Here is a 15,042-nt window from a genome sequence, read left to right as displayed (position 1 = left end):
TTATAAGATAAAATATTTTTATTGTTAACATTTATAAACGCTCTTATAACTGTTCAATCTCTCAACAAGCAGCTGTCAGTTAAATAAATAGTTGCTTCTTAAACTATACAAGATAAACCTTTTAAGTTAATTTGTTTTAGACAAATAATTTACACGTTGAAAAATCATCAAAAAGTTACCTATATATTTTTAATATAACTTTAAAATGCGATTGAATTTTAAATAAAACTTTAGAAATTTATTAAAACATATGTTTATTATAGTGGTAAGAGTTTAAATTACAATACATAAATATTAATGTTTTAATAAAACGAAATATTATTTATGAATACGGATGCAATATAAATCGCTCCAAAACGTTTCGACATAAAAATTCCCCAAAAAATTTGCTAAACGAGGTAAATTAATTAAAGAAACACAAAACGACTACTGATCGCTAATGGCTCAACACAAAACAACACAAAATTGAATATTAATAACCGAAAGAAAATTTATACGGCGACGATTTGCGCATAATATATCAATTTAATTAATTTACAGTTTGAGAGCCGCCGGGCGGTCCATCCGTCTCCGTGTTTGTATTTTTTTCCTCCCTACACTGAAACTTGATTTTCGCCCTTTATTTGTCAACTCTCCCGAAATGAAGTCACCTTTTCTTTGGGATAAATAGGAGTCCCATATTTGTTTGGAGAGTGAATGAATATACAGAGTGCTCAGAAATGTTTCTTGAAAATAGTGGAAATTTTGTTGAAAATTTGCATACCCACTCTCAAGTGATTTAATATTGTGTTTATATTATAGTGTAGCTGTGGCAAATAAATTATTCCCAAAATGTGTTAATATATAATAAGAATCGTCTGGCGAAAAAACAATATTATTCCGTGACTAAAACACATAAATTAATGGTTAATTATAGTGATCTTTTGAATGAACGTAATCACTGTGTTTAAAAATGTATTTGCATTTTACACGATGAAAATAGCAAATTTATTAGAGAATGATAATAATGTGTCATTTTTACTGCACAAATGTATCATTCTGAATATTTATTTGTTATTTATTGTGCCTAGAAAGTGTTAATAGTTTTTTTAGTTAAAAAATAAATTAATATGCCTTTTACGTAAACAATATATTAAATATATGGGTTTCTTTTGAAAGTATGAATTATAAAAATAATACATTTAATATAGCTTTAAATGCAAAATGATTTTTTTAAGTCAAGTTGCATTTAATGCATTTTATATGTACTAAAAATTTTATTTTAAGAAATAATATCTTTTCACTTTTAGTAATTTATAGTAAAATAACAATCAAAGACTGTTAAACTAAATAAATACATCACTATCTGCATCTCTAAATTACATATATATTTCTGCAATAATCTATTTATTTTTCATAAATATAATATAGAACTGAATCTTGATTTTTAATCAATGTCTATAGTAAAATATATCAAAGCAACGGTAAATCAACAAATAATTTTAAAAAATGTAAAATTTGTAATGAACGAGTAATTTCATATTTAATTTAAACTCTTATTTTTGTAACAAAATCTCTTTGTATAGCGATACTTACAAATTATTGTAATTTTTCAAAGAATTTAAGCAAGATGTGTCGCAAACCTTACCTTATAATTTTTTAAAGAAGGTTTAAATAGTTACTGTACAGCATTTTTGTTTGTTAAAATCTAAACTATTATAAAAATATATATTAAAAAAAATATGACAGTACATACCCCACACCATGAAAATACCAAAAAATATGATTTTTCAATATAATTTTGATAACCTCAATTGAAAGCTTTAAGTACCTTTTAAATACTAATGCAATTGAAATTCAAAAGTTTATTGTGTCTGTATGGGAACATTTATCTTAAGAATGGATTTGCTGATTTAAGTAATATTTTTCTGTTTAAACTTATTTTAATTTATTATTAAAAATCTGTTTTTATTTTGCTACTGTAAATAAAAAAACATTTTTTATAGTTAAACAGTATAAAAAAAATATAAGAGCAAAAAAATAATGGCAAAATATTTTGGTAATTTTTTAATATTATTCTTAATAATAAATAAGTCTTGATTTTTATTATTAATCACTAACAACATTTTAAGTTAGGTTTTTTTGGTGTGTATGACAAAAATATATTATTACATTTCACTAATTATTTTTATATTATTATTTTAGCAACTAGAACTTTAACATTGCTCTTATTTAAATTTATTAAATAAATTTTCTATAATATTAAAAGTTTGCCAATATTTAAAAAATAGTAAAACATCTTTTATCATATTTAATAAAAACACCAATAAATAATAAAAAAATAGTTAGCTTACCAATGTTTAAAAATATTAATATTCTATTGCGTCTTATTTTTAAAATGATTTTTTTGACTCAACTCTAATTTTTTATATGTATTATATAGTTTTTAAAGAAATCTCACATCTAGAGATTGCTATTATGCAATATTAAAAATATTTTTTTTACAGTCAAAAAATGTATTTTTAAGATAAAATGATAGCAATTACTTCGTGAACGATTTTTTAATTTAATTTAATTTTTACATTTTAATGTATAAATATTATGGAACGGTATTGTTTTTTCTCAGTATACCATTGAACAATAAAAAATAAAATTATATTTGGAACAGATATTAAAAGATACATGAGCAAAAAGTTGTGAAAGTACATACCTTATACCTTTAAAATATAAAACAAATGTATTTTTGTAATATTTTGCTTAAAACTTCACTTTCAGCTTGTAATTTTGTTACTAATATAATTTAAAAATAAATTTATTTTGGTGATCAGATTATTGCGCAAACAAAAATTAGTGATTCAAACACAGGTGATTCTTTGATTTTTAAATATATTTTACTTTTAATTCTTAACCTTAGGTATAAATTTGTGTAGTGTTAGTGTAGCATACCAATTTAAATTAGTAATTTAATTATAAAATATTTTAAAACATGATGTTCTTAAATTAAAATCATAATAACATATTACATTATTAACGTATTTTAAAATATGCATATATTGTTTTTATCGTTTGCGATAATAATCACTGAACTGTTTATTTTGTGTCGAATTTTGAAAACAGATTTTCTGATTTGCCTTAATTTTTTCCATTTTCAAATTTATATCTACAGTTTGCTTTGTTAAATATATGTTAAACTTTTTTTATTATAATGAAAATATATAATAAAATAACATTAATAAAAATAGTTTGACATAACATACCCCACACCATTAAAATAGCAAAAAATATTATTTTAAGAGAAGATTAATAAATTATATTTAAATATTAATACATATATTTTTTGAATGCCAATTATACATCCATAAATAGTCTTCAGTGGTTTTATTTTCTTATAAAATATATATTAGGTGAAAGCAAAGATGTAAGGCCACTGAACTAGGTAGCTTCTAAATCAATTTCCAAGTATTTTCCACTGAAACTATATTATTTTTAATCAAATAATGTAATTATTATAATATGATAACTATGTTTGAAGTAGCTCTTATCCAAGTTATGCATTATTAATTTGTTTAATTTCATAAATGTTCCGAGACTTTATGATCATCTCACTCAACTCGCAACATTGACACAATCTCCGCAATAATTTCTTACGTTAATACGACAATTGACAACCACGAAAAGAATAAATAACACAAACACCATCAACCGGTTATTGCATTATCCTATAAAAACGAGAAGGACTCGAGTGCTCGGCCCTCGCGATAACGCTGGTTTATGTGTTACAATAAATACGTGAATTAATTGACGCGAGACGACTTAGTGACAGTTCGATACGGACCACTGTGTAGTTGTGTATGTAAATTTTACAATATACAAAGATGTTCGACAGAAAAACTCAGGGACTGTATAAAATCTCTATTAGAAATGTGTCAAAATAACAGTCAATCTTAAATTACGCTGTATAACTTTTTTTCTGTAAAACGACATATTAATGACACAGTTAAATATATATATTTTAACAGATAGTAAAAAAATTGCAAAACCAAGTCCAAGAACATTCGTGTCTCACCATGTACGCGCATGTGTATGTGTGTGTTCAAGTGACGAGTGGGTAGACAGGATGGGACGCTCCTTGCCAAGGACCAAATATTGATTGATTGATGTTTGCTCAAGCAGGACATTAACATACCCACCTAATAGTTGTCTACCTGAGTATTTTTTTCGTCTACCTCACCTTTGTTTCAACTCACTCTGAGAATTTGGCCGGACAGTTTGATTGATTTGTTATAGGAGACTTGATCGGTTGTGTTGGTATAGATTACTATTGTATACATATGTGTGTGTGTGATAAAAGGTGTGCGCAAGTAACGTCATTGTCTACCGAACGTGGAATTAATGAGCGTCAAAACGAATCCGACGAAATGTGGGGACAGGTGAATAAAAAAAATTGATACGTCAGGCGATCGTTTGTCCGGAGCACGCGTTTCAGTGCTGAGGGTTCCCAAACTGTGGAGGCATTTAAAAGTAGCCCGGAAGTTATAAACTGACATCGAACAGTTTAATTAATAGTAGAGATATATATCAAAAATAATCAAATCATTTTTATCATCAGATCGATAAATAATAAAATACAAATTGGAACTCTTTAGTAGTTATAGTGCTATGTTTTATACCATAGTCTAAAATCCACCTACCAAGAACATAACCACCCAAGCTACAATACAAGAAGTCGATTCCTTTACAACCATACGCCTTCAAGCATCCTCCAAAAGCATTGATTAGAAAACTCCGATAAAACTACTTCTTCCTTTCCCGTGGCAATTACCACAAACTTTGGACCACCCTCGCCATCCAGAGACCTACGGAGTCACCGAGTGGTTCGAAAAACTCCAACGATTCGAGTGGTCGTGTGGAACCACTCTCCTCCAGCGCAGCCATCTCGATCCTGTCAAACTGGCTGACGTCTTCCTTTATTCATCTGGCCGTGTCACCATTCATCACGCTCTTCACGCGCAACCCACTCATGTTTATTTCATACGATCGATTCTAGGTTTGACGCTTAGGAAACACTCGACGTCCGCGATGCATCATCATCGTCTCGTCCTCCAGATGGGCAAGTGATTGAGTCTCGTCACATTTTTTATCACGCATGTACAGGCTGGTTTGTGTGACTTGGACACGTGGGATGCTATCAAACGTTCGCTTCTTATTAAGATTTTTTTATTTATAAACCCAACCATTTATTAAAGACTAAGATGGCTGTATTACTAAAATGATTAGGTATTTATTTTTTGTGTAGTATTTTCCTGAGCAATATTTTGAGCTCTTAAAACTGTACTTACCTATTGTGTGTCCCAGCTTAATAAATATTCGTTATTAGATGTTTCTGTAATTATTAATTGTCTTAGTCATTATTATTGAATATCTTTCAATAAACGCGAGGGAATGACCTCACTCCAATGATCGGGAGGTCGCTTTCGTGGAAAATAACACGCTGTTAAATTCACCTTTAGAAAATTCAATCAGATTTCTGATTGAAATATCTATCATATTGAAAACATGCTCACTGCCATAAACATAGTTTTGATGTTCTTCTACACCAAAATAAAGTACAAGTATTGGCAGTTTATTCTACATCTCATAAATTGTCAATTATGTATAATATATGTGCTGCAACTGGCATCACATTGCGCCAAAAAAATATTTTCGATCGATTGATTTTCGCACTGTTAATTTTGTAGCTATTTAATAATCAAATTTATTTAATTTAATTTATTAAATAAATAGCTCTATTTTTCAATTTCATACGAAAAATATTTTCTTAATATTAAAACATTTTTGACTTATTAAATATTGTAACTAATAATTCATAACTGTTGTAATAATGAATTTCATATGTTAAATATATAATATATATTTTTCCAATCAACGTACGTCATATTTTTCAATTAATTAGTAACGCACGCCCCAGCTATTTGCACCGGCGCTGCGATTTACTCTTATTTTATTGTTATTATTCCGTTGCAACATATCAGGGATTAGTCCAATGCGTTAAAAACTAGATTGTTTTTAATCATTCATTACGATATTAATCCGTGAGATTAGAATTAAAATTAGATCGATTTAAATTATAATAAAATAATAATCGCTAATTTTAATCTATCAGACACGATGGACATTTAAAAACACTAATGTGCACATAGGATTTAAACTCAGGTTTTTCAAGTATTTGCTACCGGATTATATCGTGTTGGTGTTACACTAATTCCGCACCTAAGAAACGCAACAAAATACGCTTTGTATTACTGTTTTTATAATTATTGATGTTTAACGTTAAACTATTTTTACGTAGTAGATCGCTCTTTGTGCGGCATGCAAACGTAATACGCATAGTACACTGACATCTATTATCGTACGACGTAAAATAATAATGTGCTGACCTATTAATAGCCCGTGAATATTTATGAAACACATAGTTATATTTATTAAATTTTTTCATAAAATTTGCAAGAAATTCTAAATTACTTGCAATTTATGTGATTGCTATAAATACGGTCGCTCTAGTAAATAAAATTAATTAAACATAAAATTCTACCCCTGCAAAATCTTTATTTATTATTTATGTTTTTTCGGGGCTTCGAGCCCGTGGTCTCTGAGTTGCCAGTCTAGACTTTATGGACTACGCTATTCCGACATTGGCAATTCCTTTTTGACATATTGAAATATTATATATTAATATGAATAGTATAATAATTTTTAATTTAAATTAATAACGATACTGATTTTTTAATTTTAATTTGTGGTATGAGAGATATAACCTATAAAATTCTACCTCTGCAGAATCTATATTATTTTTTTTTTATTATTACATAAAAAACATAAGAAAGATAGTTTTATATTTTATTATGTTTAATAAATGATATGTTTATAGTATTATATACATTTTATAAATAGCATAAAAGTAATATAAAACGTTCGAATAAAATTACTTCAATTTTTTTTCATAAGGTATTTTTTCTAGAGCAAATGGAATTAAGGGTGCACGTCAGAGACTAGCACTTTTTTTGTCAGCGATTTAAAATTTCGTAAGACATTTTCTTTGCGACTATAAGATTGTGCCGTTGCACTAGTATTTATTGATGTTTATAAGTTAAAGTTAATGATAGTTATGTATGAATAAGATCAGTGGACGAGGCGCCCCGGTTGTCGTCTTCTCACCATGGTCATCCAAAGAATAATTTTGCGCTCCCGTGTTGCCAAATACCGCCTAGCTTATGGACGAATAAATCGGTATCAACAAAACATACGTTGTATATTATCATTATATGTAAAAGTATATAAAAATCATGATGCATTTAATGTATTCAAAAAATATTTTAATTTTATTTATGTATTTTTTTTTATACTAATTTGAGATATTGGTTCAAAACCTTCTCTAGCATAAAATATGTCATTGATGATATTTAATAATTTTGCAATGATCTTATAGAATTTGCAGTCAAATAATAATTGAAAAATGTTTTTTAACGAATTTTCTTTTTAAAAAAATACAGTATTTTTTTATATTTTCTGTTATAATTGCTGCGTGATTTTCATCACTCGAAATATAATAGAAACACCTTTTAACAGCCTATCGATTTGATGATTAGACTTTTTGCTCACATACACATATTATAGTATGACCGATCACCCGTCACCGCATACATCTCGACTTTTCACTCTGTTAATGAGCAACAATCAATTTCAGTCACATCTAGCATGTGACGCGTTGAATTGATAATCGTCTCTCCGCTAGTCGCCGATAGATTTATAATAACAAAAAAAAATCACCGAGTGATGAATGACGCGGTCACTTTCCGATAGTATAGACCGAGCCCTCCCAGATAACAGGAGGAAATTCGTACCAATTAGCCCAATACACGGGCAGATCGCTAACGTGCGATTGTGACATTTCTCACTCGGGCAGTATAAATCAGGGTGCTTGTAAATTTATTCAACAACTGGCAATTAAGAGCGTGAGATCGAGAACGATTCGCGTCGCTCGGCTGTCGATTGTGTCGATTTTTTTGCTGCGGTGGTTTCGTATCCGAGAATCTATGGGTTAATCAATCAAACGGATGACAAGAAGTGTTTGACTTTTTGATGTGACGGACCGCTTTTGAGGATTTAGGCGATGCGATTGAACGCAAACAAAAAATCTATTCTGAGATCCTACGTCATTAAATTATTTTGCAGTTCATTAAATACTTGTTTCTAACAATATATTTAATTACTTAACTAAAGTTTTGAATGATCAATAAAGTGAAAAAAGTTAATGATACAGATAAAACTAGCGTGTAGTTTATTTTTGTGGAACAAATAATGTAGTATATTTGATGAACCTTGTTTTGTATTAAAGGAAAGAGTTTTAAAGAGATACTTTTGGCTATCAGTGTAGAGGTAATTACTGTGTCTATTCAACAGAATGTGACTCGTCGCATCATTCAAAACGAAATTTTCATAGGACAACACCGTGTTACCAGTCACAATGGGCAGTCGAATGTAAATAAAAACGCATAGTGGCCACTCGAGACACGGCATGGCACTCGAAAGAGACCACCGTGGCAGTTCACGTCCTGTAAACAAACACACACACCTTTCTTCGTCCATTGTGTCCAGTCGATCGTGACCGTGTTGTTGTCATGTGACAGTTTGTCACGGCGTGATTTAATGAAATTTTCGCGTGTCGACCAATCCTTCCGCTCATAATCGAGGGTGGGTGGGTGGTAGGGAGGGTTTTTCGACATATATTATTGTCAAGGCAGCTCTGGCACTTTGCGAATTTGGCGAAAAAGCACATTCCATCAATCCGACGGAGCGGTGGTCATTATTTATGAACCGGGGACCTCTCGTCACGACTGAACTCTTTTGTTCTACTTGATCCCTGTCAATCATCCACTTACCCGGAACGGACAGAGAAGGGGTTGAAATACGACGGCAGCGTTTTTTATTTTGCTTTTTATTTTTAGTATTCGTCCTTGTGGAGTGAGAAGATTTTATGCTACGCACAGAACGAATTCTTCGTCTTCGAATGCCGAATGACATGTTAACTTACCTTTGCTTTGTGAAATCTATAAGTCGTTATAAAACTCTTGGTGACTAGGTGATGGTCATGCTAAACCAAATCTGACTTTTTTGGACTTGAAAAGTGTCGTATTTTAATGTATTCTCTGTGTTCTAATAAAAACAAGCTCAGAACTAAACTCTCGTGCCCACTAGCAATTTTCCGCATAAAATTTTATATAATATTTAGGTTTGCTTTAACAATTTCTTAAATAGATTATGATATTTTTATTGCGCCGTGTCTCAGATCGACGAATGTTATAGATGAGCCGTGATTAATACGACTGTGTGATCTTATAGTTCTAGTGACTGATTGATTTATAGTTAAAACGTAATGACATGATTAATGCGATACACATGTATTATATATAATGATATTTACATATAATTCTATTAATCCTTTATTCTCGTATTAAATGTGTTGTAGTGATAACACTCAGTGTCTGATGATAGCATATTATTGTGCAATAGTAATATAATATTTTGTATACGTGTTTATTCAACGTTTAATTACAGAAACTAAACGTTTGCGCTGTGACTTTGAATTGTCAAATCTAAAAGTCGTTTAAACTCAATATAACGGCCAAGTTAAACCAAATCTGATCAAAACTGTTTTTTATGAACCATATTGCTCTTGACCTAAATATTCTAGGCTCACGATGTCGATTTTTTGTGAGCTATTGTGTATTTTAAAAATATTGTTTTGAAATTTTCTTGAAAATAATTTTAAATATATTACAGTATTTTATTGTATTTTTGCTATCTTATATCGTATATAGGCGTTTATTTAACATAAAAAAAACAGAAAATTTTGTTGTTTTGCGTTGTGAAATACAAGTCGTTATGAAACTCCTGGCGACTCAAAATGACGACATGATTCAACCAAATCTGACGATTGAAGTAAAAAGGCTGTTTCTTCTAAACATTAATGGTGTTGAGTTGGACTCCTACTGTATCGTATGTGTCGATTTTGCGTGAGCTAAACTAGTAGCAAGCACAGTTAAAGTAATTTTCCTTCAACTACATTTCTTTTTCTATATTGTCGCAAAAATGCAAAGATTCACAATTATTTTCTTACAATGGGTGATTTTAAAACTGCTGGAATTTTATTTTTATCGTAAGACTGTTGCGCATGCATGTGCATGAATTAACATTTTTTGTAAGTAGTTGATTTCAAAGGTTTTACTACTTGCTCAAAAAAGTAATTTTTACTGTTTTTCTAAAACTTTCTTTTTTAAAATATCGCGTTTTTTTAATAAACTCGTCTGGTAGCATTATTATACAAATAGTGCTATAGGCATTTCATTCAGCTGAATATTACTGATTCAATTATATTTATTTTGTAAAACTTGTTGAGGCACATGCCTCATATATAATATAACCTTGCTTGTAAACTGTTCCGTTATCTAATAAAAATAATAAAAATAGATGATATTTGCAGGACTCGCTTGAACAAAATTTATTTCCTTAATATAAGTTTTTTTCTATTGATCTGTAATCCCAGTTTTATAATTTCTATGACCTTTAGCTCAAGAACCAGATCGTTTATACATACGTTTTTTTTCTCCGGTACTTATCGCACTGGTTACATGATATGAATTTATTACTAATTATAACTGACCTTCTATTTTTTTATTGTATTTTCAAATCACGCATAATCCTAGTTGTTCAGAGAGGTGTCGCAATAGTGTCACCCACTTGCGATTGTCGGTTCGTCCCGTTTCGATTCGTCCCGAAGCGATTATTTTTTACTCGTCAGATGACAGATGACACGTTTTTTCGGCGCGGCTTCTAGCACCGTCACGAGAGATAAATGGATAATACGGTTTTTTATTCCGGTGGCCGCATGAAAAATGGCATTTCTTACACTTCTTGCTTACATCATCGCTGACAACTGCCTTATTTCTCTTCTCGTTCCCACAATTGGCAACCCGCGCCCGCCGCCGGTGGAAATTCCGCACGACTCGTCCACCCTGACACCATCGATCAAACTCTCGTGAAATCTGACGAACATAAATCAATCGCCAGTTTTGTTGTGTCTGGCGGCCGAAAAAAGACCAGGGTGGACTTTTGACACCGGGGTGAATGTGGCTGTTTAACAAATTCGGTGAGCGTGATTCGACATTCTTTTTCTTTGTGGATATCAAAAATGAGTCGACAAAAGTGTAGTGATACTTTGAGACACAATTGGGAACTTACGTGTGTTAGTTATGTCTATTTATTGCCATAAATTGGCGGGTCTCGATGAAGCTCGTGGTTGTGAATGTAAATGATCGGAAACTCGGTGAATCAGCTTCGAGATTAAGAATCCATCGCAGATGCTTTCAAGGAGAATTTGAGGTTATTGAATAACACCCTACAAGCTTATTGATGAACTTTAAAGACACAGCATAAAATAATTTGTTATCTCTACAGTAAAAAGTAGATTAAATTATGATCTTAAAACATATTATTCTTACCTATTAATACCATTCTGAAAAATTAAAATGTTTTGAAATGTGTAGTATTTTTATTTAAAAATAACTGCAACTCTTTTTGCTATACTAAAATGGTAAACTATAACTTCCATATTCATATTTTTAACTGAAATATTATTATAAATTTATTCTAGAACGCATAATAACATATATATTATACGTACTCTCTAAAAAAATGTGATGTAAAATATTTTTTAAAGATTTTCTCAATGCAAAAGTAAATCAATAGATTTTGCCGAAACGTTCTATTCATTAACCGTATCAAATAACACATTATATTTACATAATAGCATACGCTGCTTAAAATCTTTATGGTATAATAATAAATTTATTAAAACCATAAACATGCTTGAAGCTTATTGTGTTGTAATTATTATTATATTATTATATCTGTAAGATTTAAAAAAAAGGTTTCATAATCTTTGCAGTGAATCTTTTAAGCTCATAAAACATTTAAAGAATTATTTATATATAATATATTGTGTTGTAAATACTTTTTTTTTTAGTGTATAAATACAATTAAAAAAAAATATTAAGAAAATAAATGTTACACCGTATCTCTCAAGAATTTTTAAGAAACAATTTAATAAATATTAAAAACTGATTAAAATACTATTCTGTTTTTTTTTTTTTAATAAACTACAGTTTTTTATCAATTTAACAATCTATCAACTGCGACAAGTTATCATCGGCGACTTTATAAATTTATTTATATAAAATTTTGAATGATTTAAAAATATGAAATAAAAGCTAATTTTATTTCCCATTTATTTAAAGTTCATTATGATAAATAATATTGGCTTAAACATTGAAAGTTATTCTTAAATATTGCTAACAAAATTCCAGTAATTTACTAAATTTATTTTTTAAATTAAAAAGCACATTTTTGATTATTCTTTTTATTCTCAAAAACATTTAGTCATCAAATTTAAATTATTCATTACAAGCTATTGATTACAGCAGATTGTAAAAGTCGTTAAAGTTTTGAAATGCGACTTTTAAAAAAAAAAATTTTTAATTTAAAAAATTTAAGTTAATATATTTTTATAATTTTAGCACTTCTTTTATAGTTAATTTTTATAAATAATTTTTGTTTAAATATTAAAAGTTTAAAATTTACTTAATTTATTGTTTAAATTAAAAATCATATTTTTGATTGATCTTTTTATTTCTAAAAATCATTTAGTCATAAAATTTAAATTATCCATTACAATATAGTGTTAAAGCAAATTGTAAAAATAATTAAAGTCTTAAAATGCGACTTTAAAAAAGTAAATTAAAACTAATATTCTGTCACAGTTAATTTTAATAAATAATATTCGCTCATTGTTATTCTTTCATTGTTAATTTTAATAAATAATATTCGCTCAATCATTAAAAGTTTTTATAAAATATTGATAAAAATACTTTAACGATTCACTTAATTTATTTGTTAAATTAAAAAGCACATTATCGATTGCTCTTTTAATTCTCAAAAATCATTTAGTCTTAAAATTAATTTTTTTTATTACAATTTTTTCCTTTTACCTTTTATTTTATTGTGTACATTTTTCTAATTAAACAATTTTATATTTGTGAGATCTATAGTTTTAGAATAAGAGTTTTTAAGTAATAAGGTCACCTTTATATTTGAACTAATTACAAAAAAAATTAAAATATTGTAATTATAATACTTACTGTCAATCAGAAACATTCGCTTGTAATAAGTACTTAAAAAACATTTATTAGGATTTTAAAATACAAAGGACTAAGAAACTTATGTTCTTAGCAAGTTTTCATATTTTACTATTTTAATTTTTCATATTATTCGTAGCAAGTTTTCATATTTAATATTATAAAAATTGTAAGCCACTGACTTACTTGAAACATATTAAGACTATTTCAAAGACTGTAAAGATAATTTAGGGATTGATGAATATGATTGACAATAAAAAAATGGCACTTGAATTGTGTTTATATAGACAAGAAAAAAATCCAGAGAAGGATATCAGTTATTTTAGTTTATCTGACAACTTTAGATAAAAGAATAAATAAATACGCAATTTTTCGTGTTAGGTTGAAACGACAAAATTTTGTGCATTTGATATATTTCTAAATACAAATTATACATAAAATTATATTATATTATAGAATCTATTTTTATAAAATATTAAATGTAGTCTGATTTTTTTAATGCTATTATTATTTTTTAATATGTATAAAAAAAATGTATAATAAAACATAATACGTTTGTGTTGTATTATATTATTTAGACCCATAGATAAATAAGAGCTGTAATTCCACGCTTGAAGATCTTTTTATCCGAGAGATCCCCCTCGAATCTCCTCCGTGCCCCCACCGGGTTCTTTAAGGTCACAAGTCACTCCTGACGTCTCAATCACTCACTCATTCACCAACTTAACCCAACCCGTATTATATTGATGCAGTCATCTCCCTGCCTCTAAACTCGCCGAGATTCTAGACCTTATACACTACTCCTTTAGTGCTAATTTGTCTTATCTTGTTTGCGTACCTTAGCGCCTTCTTTGGATGCACAATGAGCATCTCTTTGTAATAATAGACGTCAAGCTGCGATGAAATATGCACTGTTGATTCAATTACTTAAAAATAGACGTGTGGACATATTCTGGTCGATGTGGCGCCTGCCTTATGAAGTGTGACGGGAATCTGATTGATTGTGTCTTTGGTGATGTTATTGATGATGAAAATAATTTGTAAAATGATACTAATGTTTATTTTTCTGTTTGTTGCAGGTATGTTTCTTCTTGTTTAATATACATAAAATGAAGAAGATAAGATTATAATGTAAGTCTTTAACAAGCCTTTTTTAACTTGTCTTTGCAAAACCTTTTTATGATCCATTTTTCTTGACCAAAATTAAGCAGATCCTTTCTCATCTCATGAGCATTTTTTTGATACTCTCTTTGTGACTCCCGACTCGCTTGGCTATGCTAAGATCGCCAGAGAGCGCATACGGAGAATGTCATTGGCGGAGATATTTATTGCGCGCCGTTGATAACCATTGCCATTGACGCTTCGCTCGTGACCCGCTCTCCATTGTCAGGCAGGCCGATAAAGTGCAACCGTCCACCGGCTACCCTCTCTCTGTCTCCCTTTTTCCTTTTGCGTCCTTTTTTCAGCTATTATTTTCCCGGGCGAAATCGTAATCGACGCGGCCGTGGGCGGAGCGCGGCCGCCTCCAGATCGGATCGCAATCCAGTTTCTCTCGGCCAGATGCCAGATAGCACTAGCAATGACGTGCACTTGCAACCAATGTTGTCGTTCAATGTTTATTGCTTCGGAGCAGCTAAGAAATTAGAAGGGATTGAGATGAAAACGCTAAGGGAGGTCCTTAAGCTTCTCGCTTTTCATTTAGAAGCTCTTAACCCTCCAGAAAAGTATTCGACATAATGGAGTTACTTGGTCTAGAAAGCTAGTTCTTACAATTTCAGAGAGATTATTCTCAAAGACTTTTGTGCAATAAGAA

General features: G+C 29.6%; 1 protein-coding gene across 2 annotated transcripts in view; it reads left to right on the top strand.

The window, feature by feature from the left end:
• LOC148237161 (protein tiptop-like) overlaps positions 1–15,042 on the top strand; it is a 490,960-nt gene that overhangs the window by 372,601 nt on the left and 103,317 nt on the right. The gene's annotated exons all lie outside the window — the stretch shown is intronic.

Source organism: Plectrocnemia conspersa, unplaced genomic scaffold, assembly GCF_051122295.1.
Source record: "Plectrocnemia conspersa isolate PC_06_02 unplaced genomic scaffold, ASM5112229v1 ptg000003l, whole genome shotgun sequence".
Taxonomy (NCBI): domain Eukaryota; kingdom Metazoa; phylum Arthropoda; class Insecta; order Trichoptera; family Polycentropodidae; genus Plectrocnemia; species Plectrocnemia conspersa.
The sequence above is the reverse complement of the archived record's forward strand: the minus strand, read 5'-3'. Positions and strand labels throughout refer to the sequence as shown.